Source organism: Mugil cephalus, chromosome 20, assembly GCF_022458985.1.
Source record: "Mugil cephalus isolate CIBA_MC_2020 chromosome 20, CIBA_Mcephalus_1.1, whole genome shotgun sequence".
NCBI classification, from domain to species: domain Eukaryota; kingdom Metazoa; phylum Chordata; class Actinopteri; order Mugiliformes; family Mugilidae; genus Mugil; species Mugil cephalus.
The window spans coordinates 13,452,619-13,468,610 of NC_061789.1; positions in this window are offsets into that span (position 1 = coordinate 13,452,619).

The following is a 15,992-nucleotide window of genomic DNA, read 5'->3' on the forward strand; positions in this document are numbered from 1 at the left end:
AATAATATTTGAACCAGTGTGTTACCTGAATAGCCTAATATTGAGTTTAATATAGAACACATATAGTAGGTAGGGGGTCCCTACTTAATCTCTCTTTTAGTTTGGGGGCCGTGGCCTGAAAAACATTGAAGCTCCCTGCCTTAGAGGGTCAGTGCATCTCCAGAACTGCAGTCCATTCTCCGATGAGTCACAACTGTTGTGGAGGCACAAGGGAGACCCACACAATATTAGGAAGGTAGTTTTAATGTTGTCGCTTCAGAAAACGGTAGAAGACAAACAAAAAAAATATTAGTAGGGATATAGTGGTGCAGGGATGCACCATTTCTCACCCAGATCACTGTCTGCACAGACATCGACACTGTGAAGCAGTTTTTTTTTTTCCTGGCATAAACCTTGTAATGCAGCTGGGACAGCAACAGGGGCTGCCACACACAATAACAAACGCACCTCATAATCACTCTCTCTATTGCTGCAAGGCACTCAGCAAATAAGCCTCAAATGGCCCGCCGATGATGATCTGCCCTGTTTTTCCTCTGACCTCATTATTTCAATCCATTCACAGGCCGCATCTGTCTTTCTGAGGAGCTTCCCGAAAGTCGCCACCAGCGAGTCATTAAATAAACATAAAGTGGACATCCCGTCAAGTTAGCAATAACACTGGAGAAAATACAAAGCGCGGTTTACGGTAAAATCTGAAGAAGCGGCACCTTGGGCGGTGCACGCGTGTTTTTATTGCTCAATATCAAAACCTTCAATTAGAGACATTTTTGGAGGCGGTTTGAGATATGGTGTAACGCAACCTGCAGAGAGCAAGGAGATGTCAAGAGAGTTGGTAAAAAAAATAAAAAATAAAAAGTTTGAAGGCATCTGCTCAGATATGGGGTCTGAATTAATATGAAAGGAACTCTGGGAGGGCAGTTCAGTGGCTGTCGATAATTAGGCAGGTGGTTAACGACTGATTATGGTCCATTTAAACCAGGGGTCTTTGGCATTTTTCAGGCCGAGGACCCCCAACCTGATCAGAGATTAAGTAGAGACTCCCTACCTGCTGTATGTGCTCTATACTAAACTCAACATTTACATTCAATTTCAGGCTATTCAAATAATACACAGGTTCAAATATTTTGCTTTGTGCAACAGCAAGGTGACAGATCACGAAAATAATTGGCAAGTTCTAACTTTAAACACAGCTAAGTGTGGTACGGACAGTGAATCATCAAGACAGTTTGGCCTCAGTAGTTGGCTGATGGGAGCGAGCTGCACTGTTAGCTTCTCTTCTGCTAATATTGCAGCGTACGTCTGGGATTTCACCTGGGGACTGAATAGGCCCTCGGCCAATTGCGGGGAACCTGACAATCAGTGTGTAATATGGGGCCTTGTGATTGGCTCAGCAGCGATAGGTGCGGGGGCTACTGTGTACAGGAGGCTTAGATTGACAGGTCTCGGCTAGTGTGGTGCTAGCGAAGGTGCGCTGTAGAGACAACCTCGGTATCACTGAATGAGTGAAGTGCTGACTGATACATAGCATCTACTGCCCCCATTTAACTTAAATGTGTTGGATTCATGTTAATATGTATTTAATGAAATTTAAATTTGAAAAAAAGGGAAAAAATATATAACAAATGTCTAATCAACCAAAGATTTTGTGACCCCCCTGCAGTATCTCTGCAGACCCCCTGTTGAAGACCTATTGTGAATTCCTAAGATGCGAGGATATAAAAATAAAAACAGCCTCACTGTACTGCGGAGTCAGGCCACTCACATCGCTGGTTCCTTGGGTTCAAACAGGTGAGCCAGACAAAGAAAAACCAGCTCTGTTGTGTTGTCGCGTGGTGAATGTTTTAGCTAGTGAAAAAAAAAAAAAAAGAAGTGCGCCAATGCTTTCAGCTGCGCGTGTGTGTTCACATTTTCAACGGTGGGTAAAATTAGGAATTAGAGCAGGGTAGAGAGGAGAATGTCTGCATTCAGTGTGGGTCAGCACTCAGCCTCCCCTCGTTCCCCTCCGAGGCCGCTATAAAAGAATATCTGATGCTGGATGCGGTGAGAGCGGTGGGGAGAGACTGAGAGGACAAAAAGAATGCTATATCACCGTGGCTTTCGGAGCCGGTGGGTGTTATTTTACGCCGGCTAACTCCGCAAATTCTATTCAAACAATACAGATTTGGTTGTACTCAGCCTGGGAGAGGGGTGAAAGAGCCGCTGAAAGAGTGAATGCAAAAAAAAAAAAAAATAGTGTAATAAACAGGATAGAAAAATTGGTGTGATTTAAGTGAAATGTGATGCAGAGTTTCGCAGACAAATTCTGAATAATTCAAGATGGATCGCGGCTTTAGCTTTGATGGGTTTTGGAAAATCACTCGAGTGCAGGGAGGAGGAATAACGAGACATGCTAAACAAATATGTTTTCAGGCCCGAAATACAAATGCAGGATGCCGAGAGGGGAAATATACCTGTGACTAAAAGCAGCGGCTAGTCCAAGGTACGAATCCCACAAGCGTCGTGAGTTCGCTGCATTTTTTATACAGGCTGCTCATCATCCTTATTCACCTCGAAAGCCAGAATTGCTGCTCAGGGATCTCAAACTACCTCCTAGCTCCGAGGGTTTAAAATCCTATTCATCACTGTAGACACAAGTCCTGGAGGAGCTTTAAAATGCATCATCCAAATATCTGTGAGACAGATTTTAAAATAGACAGGCAACAAGGGGGGAAAAAAGTAGGATGTGTTTCGTTAAAGTAGAGTAAAGGTAGGGAATGGTAAAGCACGGCAGGCGTGATTACTCTGTCAGTGCCGGCAATGGCTCCATTTAATGTCGGACTCATTTGAAATACAGTGAGAGAGTCGGGCAGATTAAAAGCGTGGTGGAAAAAAAGAATGACACTGAGCTTCAAAAATAAACCGAGGAAATTCAGCTGGTCTTTGGCGCAGATGTTCTTGTACGTTGTCACGGACAAATAGTTAAAAGCTAATTAAATCTGACGCGTGAACGGATTTCAAGGTGCAAGTTGTTCTTGGGTGCTGTCGGAAAACTGCAGGACTTACACTCAGGCCTTGAATGTTTTCAAAGCACAGCGTCATTAAAGTCCTTTCGATTCTTTGGAGCTTATTTGCCAAAGCCACACAGAATGACACGGGTGTTTCATTTAATCGAAGCGAACACCTTTTCATGTTGTCGTTTAAAAAAAACAAAAAGAAAATCATTAACCCCACCTCAGCACAATGAGTCCAGCCTTCCAGTGTTCCTCGATTTCCCGGATACATATTCATGTGAACTAACTGGTTACCGTCTCCGCCCGGGTTCTGAAACAGAAACATGCTCAGGCAAATTGACAAGTGGAGGCGCGTCTGTGCCACAGCGTTGTCGTCCGATTTCTGGAATACATTCTGCTCCGTTTGTCTCACGCGGCCGGCTGTTTTAAAATCGGGGTGTTGCCAAACCTCCTCCCAGACAGCGGAAAAAGTGGGTATGAAGTGGATGAAGGGCAAAAAGGAAAGAGGCTCACTCGCCACGGAAGAGACAGAAGAAGGCAGAGGGCCCTCAGGGGACAGAAGTTTCTGCAACTTTCAAAGGAATATCACACTGCTGATGAGCACTTGGTGTAAGGCAACGGGGCCACACTTGAGAAGAGAAGAGTAAATATCATGCCTTTGAAAAAAAAGATATTTCACAGTAAATTCATCAAACTCCACTGGTGACATTTTTTTTTTTTTTTTACCATTTCATCGACCTGCTTGTCAGAAACAGTAAGAGACGTGCTTCTCAGCTGAGTTTGCAACCAGGGAGCCAGAGCTGTCGACAAATCCGGTGACTGCTCCAGGAACTGCAGCATCGGAGGTGGTGGTGGTGGTGGTGAAGCTAGAGCATGCCGGATTCACAACACCTTTTCAGTCGGTCACTCGGAAATCAGAACGCCTACACGTGAAGCCACCCAGGTCATGGTAATCTATGAGGCGTATGAAAAAAGGAAAAAAAAAAAAAAAAGCCTACGCGTGAATTTAAAAATGATGTTCAGATGGCTCGTCTGAATTATTTATTAGGACTAATCAACAGCCTTTCAGAGAAACACAAATCCATATCAGTGCTCGTAGATATATTAAAGTAACACTAAATACTCAAAAAATCTTATGGATGTAGGTGCCTGAGTTATAAGCCTGAGTCATATCTTAAGAGATAAACAAGCGTGTAAGCCCATTACCATATCATCGTAAAACGTATGAATTATTCTGTTTCAGTTTAGCAGGGGAAACTTGTGCACACATACACATTGTACATCGGGAAAATCCATAAAAACATACAGAAGTGGAAAAAATTCCAGCTGCTCGGGTTTCATCTACCAACAGAGTCCACGCCTTAGCTGATCCCTTGAGGTTTATTGAAAGACAGGACCTGAGGGAATTACATAGAGGGGGTGAAGGGGGGTGGGGGGGGAGATGAGAGAGGTGGGATCATGGTCTTCAGATGTGGAGGAACCCTCGGCGTGAGAAGGCTTGAGCCCCTTGACCCCCTGGTTCCTGTAACGAATGAGGGAAGAGGAAGTGAGGGAAACAAATGAATGGATAGCAAGGTTAAGAATTTAGACGCGTAGACCTTCACCGAAAAGTGCGGGAAACGGACTGACGCGAGGAGTGGTTACGGTTGCAGCAGCAGCAGGTTGCCGGGAACACAGCGTTAGCCCGATGAAATTCAAGCTGTTTACCGCCGAGCGCACACATTACATTATCAGGTGTCAGGTGGCTGCGTTTTTGTGAGGTTTCGCACTCAAGCATCTGCATGCTTCAATACACAATTTAATCAGTGGAATTAAATCGTGTGCAGGGAGCACCTAAACAGACACAGCAACATGCTCCTTGCGTGCCAGTGAATCACCGTGCATCTGTTTGTGAGTAAAAAAAAAAAAAAAAAAAGATCATAACAAAATGCTGCATTTTCTATCTGATGACATCAGCCTACCACTTCTACTGGGCTTGCATCAACCGTTACAGTGATGGGCATCAACATGAAAACCTATGGTACTATACACACACTATCCCTGGTTTTTGACTGCTACCCAGTATGATAAACTATAACAGTTTCCTCATTTGACTCTGTTCAGACTCATGACTGAAGCTCTCCATTGGGAACGGCACTTGTTGCACAGTTCTGCTTGCTCTGCTACCTCGGTAACAACACTTGTCTATTCTGTCCATCTGTCTAAATGCCTTAAACCGCAAGCCCTGAGCCTTAACCCTGAGGTGTGCACAGTAATCCAAGTCCTGCCCCGGCTGCCTAAAGCCCTCCGTGATAATATTACAGCTGAGCTTGAGAAGCTGCTGTAGATAATTGACTCTTTGTTGTCCTTTTCGATTGGCCAGTTAAAAAAACGTTTTTCGAGTCCTGACCGTCCATGTTGCTAGGTCAGACAAACAGCAGCAATGTAGGTAATGGAGTTACAGCACGTTGTATGTGCAAGTTCTCAGATGACACTGCAACTGTGGGGTGTACCAGGGGCAGGAATACAAGAATCTGGTGAACAGCTTCATCTCATGGTGTGGAGTGATCCACCGTCGGATCGACAAAGTTGAAACCAAGTCGATAGGAGTCAATTTACGGAGCCCCACCTGCAGCCTGTAACCATCATGTGTAGAGGTGGTTCAGACCTATAAGTCACCTGGGTCTACAGCCAGATCACAAACCGGACTGGTCGGCCAACGTAGACTTGGTGTACAAAAAAGGTCGGAGTCGTTTCTGTTTCCTCAGGAGGCTAAGCTCGGTTAATATCTGTTAGAAAGTAGCTGGATGTGTTCTAGCAGACTATCATTCCTAGATCACTCTTCTACGCTGTTGTGTGACGGGGGTGCAGTGCCAAGAGGAAGGACACCTGTCAGCTGGAGTTCATGACACCAGTGGTAGATGCAAGGACCTTGAACAAAATCAGGTCCATCATGAACAATGTCCACCACCCTCTACACAACACCATAGTCAGGCAGAGAATACTTACAGGTTCCATGACTCTGTTGGGGTTTTTCACACTTTTGACCTTTTGGAGGCATCCCTGGGGTTGTCATCTATCTGGATGATAAAGGTGGTGCAAGGTCCAACCAGTGACGAGGGCCTGGTTGGGGTTTCTTCATTCTTGATGTCTTCACCTATTTGTGGGAATGAGGCACCACGAGAGCACATATATTATGCAACCGTATTTGTTCATGTACTGCATATAATGAATTCTGCTCATATACATGTATATGCAGCATTATGCAAATTCTCCCTTCTCTCAAGGTCTCTTTGTTTTAAAACAAGGCCATCACGCCCAAAGTGATTGTTCAGATATTTCTAACTCTGGGTCTATATTGTCTTGAGGTATAAATTGTTGCTGTGACTGTATTAATTGAATTGTCACAGTTTATTACATTACTGGAGTTTGATTGTTTACTTGCTGTTATTTAATATATTAGGGAAACATGAGCTTAGAAACACTCAAGTAAGAATACCAACACCTCTTTTGTGGCGCCGTTCCATCGTGTAGCCATTAGCGGGCAACAGTGACATTTGTTGAAAATGTCAGCATCTTGTCACTACATTATAGCTGCCCACTTTTTACATGGTGTTAAAATTAGAGATCGCCTCAGCAACATTCTACAGTGAACAAGCATAACCCACGTTTCGCTTGCGGAGATGGCGGAGGCTTATGTTTCAGAAGAGCACAGCTGGAGAAATAGACATTTCATGAATATTGAGGTGAACATCGCAGCAACGACAAAACACCAACACCAGCTTTGCTTATGTCTGGCGATGTGACGGAAAAACCGGAGACGATGGGAGCAACGCAGCCCGATCTATTCAGAGGCAGGTGATAAGTGGCTGTTTTATTGCAAATGCCAGGAGAGGAAGAATTAGGAGTTCACAGCACACTCAGTATTGACTTTTCAAAACAAAGAGAGGCTGCATCTGAAATTCGGCAGACAGACAGAAGGCATCAGCTCTTGCGTTCCACAGCTGACTCAATAATCGTAAATACATGTGCGACAGAAAAACAGAGATTGTGAGTTTGGTGGATTAAAAAGAAACACGATAATTGGTGCATTTATGTTCAGCGTTATTGATCAACAAAGCAAATGCTGAGAGAGACAAACCCCGCCTAGGGCCGCTGACACGGCCAAGTCTGAAAACCCCAATGATGGATCGTGACAGACTGCAGCAAAACGGGACAATATGGCATTCGCAAGAAGTAACACACAGCCATAAAGCGCAGATAGTTGAAACGTCATTACAGTGAAGACACTGTGGCAAACAGCATGGGTCACATCTGCATATATGTGGTAAATATTATTCCTACTGCATGTTAGAACACATGGTACTGCAACGAATACAGCTCAACCACTCTGCAAATATCAGACGCAGAGAGGCAGAATGCAGTTGCACCCCGCTGAGATTTAACTTGTTGCCTACTTCAGCCTGAAGCTAATATCCTTAAATACTTTGCTTGTTTAATAATGTACCTTGTACAGACGTATGTGGTCCGTGATAACAGCTGTATTATGAAGTCAAAGGTCAGCCAGACGGAAAGCTAACGTCAACGAAAATGAAATGAAATGAAAGAAAATGACATAGCAACTATTTTGGGGGCTAATCTGGGTGGTTTTGCTGTATGTTTTTTTTTTTTTATTATGTGGAAAAAGCATCCACGGCACATCCATGAAATCAAACAGCATATAGCATTTGATATACTGAGCCTAATCTGGACTGATACAAGATCTGTTTGCTCAGAATCGCCACAAGGTTATTCAAAAGCTTATCTTACTGACTTCCATTTTTCTGCTGACGAAACCTCAGCAGTTGCTGTTTTCTACCAAGCTAAGATAATACACCAGCTGCTGAAATGCATCCCAGTGATGAAAGCGGTGAAGGTGGCAAATCAGTCAAAAATACACGTACCTTAAATTGTGTACCCACGACGCAAACAGTCCATATAGGGCTCCGGCAGAAAGGGCCAGAGGTTTTAAATTTCAAGAGTAAACGTCTATTTTCCCATATGCTTTTGTGTGGTTTGCTTGGTTGACAAAAACACGTGTAATAACACAATAACTTGTGCATTTACCGTTACCTTTTTGTAAAAATAAAGGTTTAAGGCCGGATATGCAGAAAATCATTAGAACTGAGAAAGCCAGAAGTCAGGAGAATAGATTACTGTTAACATCAAGGTTGATATATAAAGTATATATAGCAGCGGCATTGCTGTTACACATAATTCCTTCATGGATTTAGCCTTCCGTATGACCACAACCTGCTGGATGATTTAGAAAGTAAATCACATACACATCTTCCTCTGCAGCACCGTGTCTGTCCTTTACTACAGTAGCACGACGATGACGTTTCGTGTCAAGATCTTGACCTTTTACTTGCTAACTGAGAACTGTGATCTAAGATCGCAGCCCTGCATCCTGTTTGACATGACGTGGCACTTGCAGCCTCCTGTCATTCCTGAGCCCTGTGGCAAGAATCACGCAATCTATCATCATGAAAAGTTGAGAAGTCTGGCACAGTTGTGTAAGATATTCCTCTCGAGTACTTTCCTGCGTTGTCGCATTGATAAGATGCACCAGTTCGATATTACTCTGTATGTCCGAGCAGTAAACAGACGAATGCATTTTCCCCAGTTGCACAGACTTCTGATGAGAAAGAAACCCAAGACTCATAAATTCGGGCAGCTGGTGGTCCAGCGAGTGAAGCTCATTTGAAGCCACGACAAAGGCACGGCTGCTGTCTTTCCCTTCGCCAGGCAGCTCTACATTCGGTCCAGACAACATCTGGCAGGCTTACGCATCCAGAAGGTCCGGTCTCAATCTCACGCGTCCCCTGGGTGCGGGACGCTGCCAGGCCTGTACGTCCGTGCACCCCTCACCTCCCCTTTCCAAGCCCAGGCACGGCTCTCTGCAGCTGGACCTTGGCGCGCTCTGTCCCCCGTGGCCTGCTTCTAATCAAAAACAGCCACAGTTGGCAGACAGCACCTGCAGCCATGATATTATGAGACAGCAGCAGACCTTTTGAGATCCCGCTGAATGGTCAGTTATTTGGGGTGGGTCCCAGAGCTCTGCAGAGAATTTTAAACAGGAATGACTGTTTCCCCAAACTCCACTGCCATGGTCAGTACAATCCACTACAGTCCACTGCACTGGTTATTGTCTGTATATAGCATGTTTCTCCCCGTGGATCACACACACTGGATCTGAAATAATCCTGACCCAGCCTTGGATACACCTTCCTTGTTCCATTCTCAATGAAAACCTATAAAAATGCATGAAATACTGGTCTTTAGAGAATTTGGTATTGGTATTTGGTATTAAGTTCCTCATGCTTATTCATATTTTCATCTTGGTTTTGATCGTCACCTGTTTTTAGATTTGTGTTCTTGGAAATTATCTGCATACCCTGCAGTCGTTTTTGTTTCATAGCCCCTCACTGTCTCCCATTCTGCCATATATATATATATATATATATATGGCAGACTGTGGCTATATATATATATATATAAAATCTACCAAAGATTGTTTGCGATCCCCCTGCAGTACCATCGCAGATACCCTAGGGGTCGCGGACCCCCTGTTGAAGGCCTATGCTCTATACCAGGGGTCGGCAACCTGCGGCTCCGGAGCTGCATGCGGCAAACACTGAACTCCCACAGTGCATTGCAGCACATTTACTAGTTGCCCTCGAGTATTTAATTCAAATGTATTTTTATTTTAGTGCGTTAGTTTTTTAAATATAATTCTAAATTTGAATTGATGGTGATCTTTTAACATTAAAATAAAATGTATTTAATTTTTTGTCGCTCAAAATATACGTCACAACTGCCGACGTGCGACACCCGCCGGCAGGTCCAGCCCGCTATTAATTGGACTTTTCGACCCCAGGTAAGACAACCGTGGATAAATCCCTGTTATGTTACATAAATGCAATTTCGTTTTCTCAGTAGCAGTTATTCATTTCATAAATGCAACACATTATAGGCCTAGCATAGAGGTGAAAACGACATATGCAGTGTAATCTTCATTTTAGATGTAAAGGGGTTTTGTGGCTCCCAGTGTTTTTTGTTTTTTTCTGTGGGAAACGGGTCCAAATGGCTATCTATACCAATACTGAAGCTTAAAATGTTAAATGTTTTACTGCCTTTGGTGAAAGACAATTGGCTTGAGTTGGTAAACCAGCTCCGACAATATTTGGTCATTGCTCATGACCTGAGAAATAGTATCTCGACAGTGAAGCATGGCAGTGGTAGCATCAAGTTGTGGGTTTCTTTGGTTAGACATGAGGAAAGGGTGAATGCATCTTGAAGAAAAACCTTTTCCTGAGACTGCTGTGACAATTCACGTGTCAGCACGACAATGACTCGAAGCCTAAAGCCAAGGCTGCATTGGTAAGACTATTATGAGCCTTTGACTGCCCTTGAGTGGCCCAACAAAATCCCTGACATTCAATTTGACGAGCTCGGGAGTTTCCAAGAATGGGATTAAAATAAAAAGTCCAAATCCATTCGATACACAAAGAAATGCGTAAGCAGTCTACATACACTTTAGGCAGTAAAACTGCATACAGGATGCATGAATATTTGACCATGGGGAAAACGGTCGATGAGCTCCTTTTATTATCTGACAATAATCATAACTCCAGCTCTTAGAAATCAGGCCTAACAGTCCCACTTGTTTAAAGCTGTGGTAATAGCACTGGTGAAAGAGAAGTCTGCAGTCTGCAGTAGTCTGGTGGTTTGTATTGCTCCTGCATCTTTCCTACACACTCAGGGGAAGGTCTGCTCTTGATTTGGAGGTTAATTCATTTTCATTTTTTTAATATAAGAGTTCGTTTTCCTGATCACATAGCTAGAGGAAGAGGCCGGCAAATTATCCTGGGCTCTGCAACACGCTCCTCAAACAACCCTGGATAGTTATTAAGAAACAGAAAGAGATAAAACTCTCCCACCGGTTAATAGAACTATCGTTGCTGTGCTTAGGGCCTTGTCTGTGAGAGCTGAATGGATTTTATTTTGCTTAAGAACTGAAGTATGGAAAGCAAATTCCCTGGCAGATCCTGCAGCAAATCAGAGCCATCTCCTTTATTTCCTCCCGAAATAGTTTTTCACCGTTTATTAATTATCTGTAAAAAAAAACAAACAAACAAACAAACAAAAAACAGTGGCGCGTACACTTATACACATGTGCGAAAGAGGCACACACACACACACAAACACTGACTCAGGCTCGGTCTTATGGCCGGGCACTGATGGTGCACCGTGTGGTGTTTGTGGGCGGTCATTCCCTATGGCAGCATGCGAATTACATAATGGCAACCTGTGAGCCACCCTATTTGTTTTCATTTACAGGCAAGTCATTAAGATGTGTGTGTTAGGAGGAAAACTGGGAATTGGACCATATTGCGCTTCGACGTGATGCAACTCTCGAAGCCTTGAGAGCAATGCGGCGTACCGCTCAGGACGGTGACGGAACTCTTTGGGATGTAAAGGACAAATCTCTTTAATAGCAATGCAAACCTTGAGTCATATATGGTAAATAATTTGAAAAAAAAAACTCTCTTATATGGATCTGAATGAAAAAAGTAAATGTTCCAATGTGGTTAGCCACTCCAGACAACCTCTCAGGACATCGTCTTATGTCACACGGCCGTGTGTTAAGGCTTGAGCCGCGGCAGAGCTTTAGATAAGTCACCATGTCTCTAATAACCTTTCTTTCCCATGTCTTTACCCACTCTTTTTCAAGGTAAGCACTCCAACAGTTTGAGAACAAGACAGACAGAGATTAAGTTCTTTTCAATTTGAACTGGATGACTCTCTTGACTATCTCAGCTGAACGCCACTCCAGACATCAAAAGAAATAGGCCGTCTTTAGAACAAAGTCAATCAATTTCTTTTTTTCTTCTTCTTCTTTTTTTCTTCTTTTTTTGAAGGCAGCTGTCCTACATCCAGCATGGTCGCCGCATGAAGGGCCAATAATGATGCGCATGTGGGGAAATAATTATCTAATTTCACTTGGATGTGTCACCAAGCACTGAAATGAAAGGGAGCAAAGATTACCCTGTTTGGTTTCTATGCCGCATCCTCCCCCGCGAGTTCATTTCAAAAGGCTGTTCATGAGTTGGGTGCATGTCTGTGTTACCAATCCGCACTTCGGGTAAGCAAAAAAAAAAAAAAACACACTTTGTGAGTTTTGACTTGGTAATCAAGTGCTGCAGCCTCAGGAGGAGATTGGGGAACGACAATAAACTTGGCCCCAAAATTGCATTTTATACAAAGCGTGACACCAACTGTTGTGTCTAATCTACAATGTGTGGGCTGGCAGTCCAAACCATTATGTGGCCATTTCTCCGCTATGCAACTCAGACTATAAGTTCAATATGCCACGCAGTAAGTACACCGATTAGCCACAACATTATGACAACTGACAGGAGAAGTAAAAACCAGTGTTCTGCCGGGAAACTTTTGGACATGGCATTCGTGTGGATTACTTAGATGCTACTTAGATGTTACTTAGATATGTGCCATGCACCTAGACCAGACCAGACACCGCTCTTTTTTTTTTTAGTTGTTCTTAAGTTGTTTTTGTGTGTGTGTTGACCTGGCCTCCAAATTCACTAGATCCCAAACGGATCATTGTACATTCTCTGATAAGTCACACCTGTTTTAGAGGCACAAGCAAGACAATATTAGCAAGGTGGTCATAATATCTCAAGAACAAACAATATAAATTCTACAAACTAGTGTGTGAAATTCAGTAATCAAACATTAATGCATTTGATGCTTTCCTCCCAAGAAAATCCTCATGCATTAGTCATTCAAACAAAAACCCACTAGCAACCTTTTGTAATTTTAGATTGTGGATGTAGGATGACGTTAAGATACAGCTTAAAACTCCACAGACTGAAAAGTGGTGCAACATGTCAACACACAGGGTAGGCAACTGCCCTGAGGGCTGACAGGCTTTAAACTTCAACAGTGGCAATGCGCTACGTTAGCTATGACAGTAAGAGAACTCCCTAAGGGGGTTATTTGAATAAAGTAGCTCCCACTAGCATCACAATTGGTGTTGTTTTTTTGACTGCTAACATTACCTAACTTAGCTACCAAAGCACCAAGTCAAGTTTGAATATTTTATATAAGTGCCCCACACAGGAAACCAGTGAATACTGGTTTTCTTTTATGAACAGCTTAACATTTACATTTATATTCAAATTTAACATTTAGAATTAACATTTAACATTTAGATCTAACATTTCACATTTAGAATTAACATTTATATTTTGATTTAACATGTAACATTAGGTTTAACATTTAGATTTAACATTTACATTTAACATTTAGATTCACACCCCATGCACAACATGCACAACTTTACAAATGGCGCCCCATATTCTTCAACCAGGATAATTTCCCAACCTTAAACAAGTGGTTATAATCGAAATCCAAACAAAGACCTTTTACATGAACATAATAGTGTATAATGCCAACTCAAACCACAAAACCCTAACCATGCATAAAAGAAAATATGCTATGCAATACTGCTTCTGCAAAACCACACACAAACTAAAGCCTAAACACTATGAAGCACAGCTACAAAGAATTATTATGTAATTAATATATATATATATATATATATATATATATATATATATATATATATATATATTATGGGTGCAAATGCATAGGTAGGTAGATATATGGAATCAGTCACACCAGAGGAGAGATTATCAGCCAACCGAAGCCAAGACATCGCCTACAAACAGATCTGCAGCCAGGCCAATGAAGCAGACAGCAGCATATTGCCAGGCACGCAACCGCCGGGCAAACAAATCCAAGGCATCAGCTCATAATATCCCTCTGCCTCAAAATGGCTCTTCGAGCCGACAGCCGATATGAGAAGTGAATGCAGTGACTGGATAACTGCGTGCGGCGGCTGGGAGCGCATCGCAAACATGATTATTCCCCCACAAAGTCGTCGTACGTCGACATTACTTATGGTAGATGAGCGCGCTTATGAAATGCTACACGAGCAAATGGGGGTGGGTTGGGTTGGCGTCGGGGTGTTGACAGTTTAAACAGACAGCCTTATTATGGGAAGTTGAGCATGCCTTGTCATGTCGTGTAGCAACCATGCTTCTTTTTGTGTAGTCCTTTAATCTCCGATCTCATCATCCCGGCTTGACATTACATACCTGCATATCGTAGGGTACCTTTGCACAACATTTACTACCACATGTTGTCTTTGAATAAACCATGCAGTCTTTGTTGTCTTGCCAGCCACATGAATACACATTAAACAAACATGTCTGAAGTACGTGATCCCCTTTTATAAAATCTGTCCGGCAAATTTCTCATGCCTATGTGTCTTTTGTGACAGTCATGCTTGATTTCACGTGCCTTAGCTTCACGTAGGCGACCATGTGCAAAATGCATGGGCTCGTGTGTGTGTGTGTGTGTGTGTGTGTGTGTGTGTGTGTGTGTGTGTGTGTGTGTGTGTGTGTGTGTTTCCCTGCTCGTGTAGGAGTTGTTTGGGCAGCTGACAGCTGTGCTTGGACTCTGATTCACGGGGCCGTTGGCCGCGAGCACGCGGCCGAGCAGGTAGCCATCCAGCAGCAGCAGCAGCAGCAGGTGGAGGGATGGCGAGAACGCGGGGAGATGCGCTCGCTGTTCTGAACAATGTGACCGGCTGAGTGACCAAACAGCCATTGGTATGTGTCATTCGGGGTGAGCGCGGCTCAGGCCCGCGTGCTCGGCATCCGTTGCACCGAAAACACGCTCAACAGGTGGAATACAGAGAAGGGAAACATCATGTGGTGAGTGAGAATGAGTGCGGAGGGTGAGGTGTGGGGATGAATCATGCTCCTTAAAGGTATTTGATACATCCAAAAGCAAAGCTGTTACACAAGGACAACTGATGGTAGCAATGCATCAGCGAGAAACTTGATTTCTGCATGAAGGTGTATTCATCAAATCCTACATATTGTACACATTCAGGCATAACATTATAACCACCTGTCTCATTGTTTAGGTCTCCCTTGCGCTGACTCTTCAGAGAATGGACATGGGCCTTCAGAGGGTGTCCTTAGTGGTGGACCTTTAGGTCCTACGGGTTGAGTTGATGGTCCTCTATAGATCAGGCTTGTTCCAGTGCCTCCCACAGAAACTAGGATCTAAAGAGTTCAGAGGCCAGGTCAACACCTTGTGCTGTTTTTCCTGTTTTTTGAGCTCTTCCTAAAGCATTTTTTGTGTGTGCCTGTGGACGGCTGCTGCCATCAAGGAGTGTCATTGCCATGGGGCGGGGGTGCCTGGTCTGGTCCAGGTGGGTGGTAAATGTCTAAGTAACATCCACATGAATGCCACGTCCAAAAGTTTCCCAGCGGAACATTGCATTGTCACAAGATGCCCAATGCTATTTACTTCTCCTCTCAGTGGTTTTAATGTTGTGGCTGATCGGCGTACACTTTATTAATAGAGGTCAGGGATTAGGGAGTGACAAGAAACGCGACATCGAACACATCGTTGGCACAGTCAGATATTTTTTACTACCCTCTCACTGCTTCTTCTGTGCCGACCTCTTTTTCATTTGGAAAAAAAAAAAAAGAGTCTCAGCAGAATGTTAGGAGATGTGCACTTTGTTTGGATCCCACAGTGTATTGCGTTGCATTACCACTCACAGCAAAGAACATTTCTGGACACTCGCGTGTGTGTGTGAATCAGCGCCTGGTCAGAATTTGCGATCAGCTCTCGCGCAGGCAAAGCAACCTAGTTCTGACATGTATTAATTTAGATGGGAAATCTAACTTAGGATGAGAACTCAATCCCCGCTGACTTCTTAACCCGCTCAGAGGCGCTTAAAAAAGTAACGTTCCTTCATCCCAGCATTCACCAGTTGCAACATGAAAGGAAATAACTCCATCCCGTCAACTTTGAAGTGAGAGTTGTCATTTCCGCTCAGTCTCCGGCGCTCCCACTTCACCTCGGCCAGCTTTT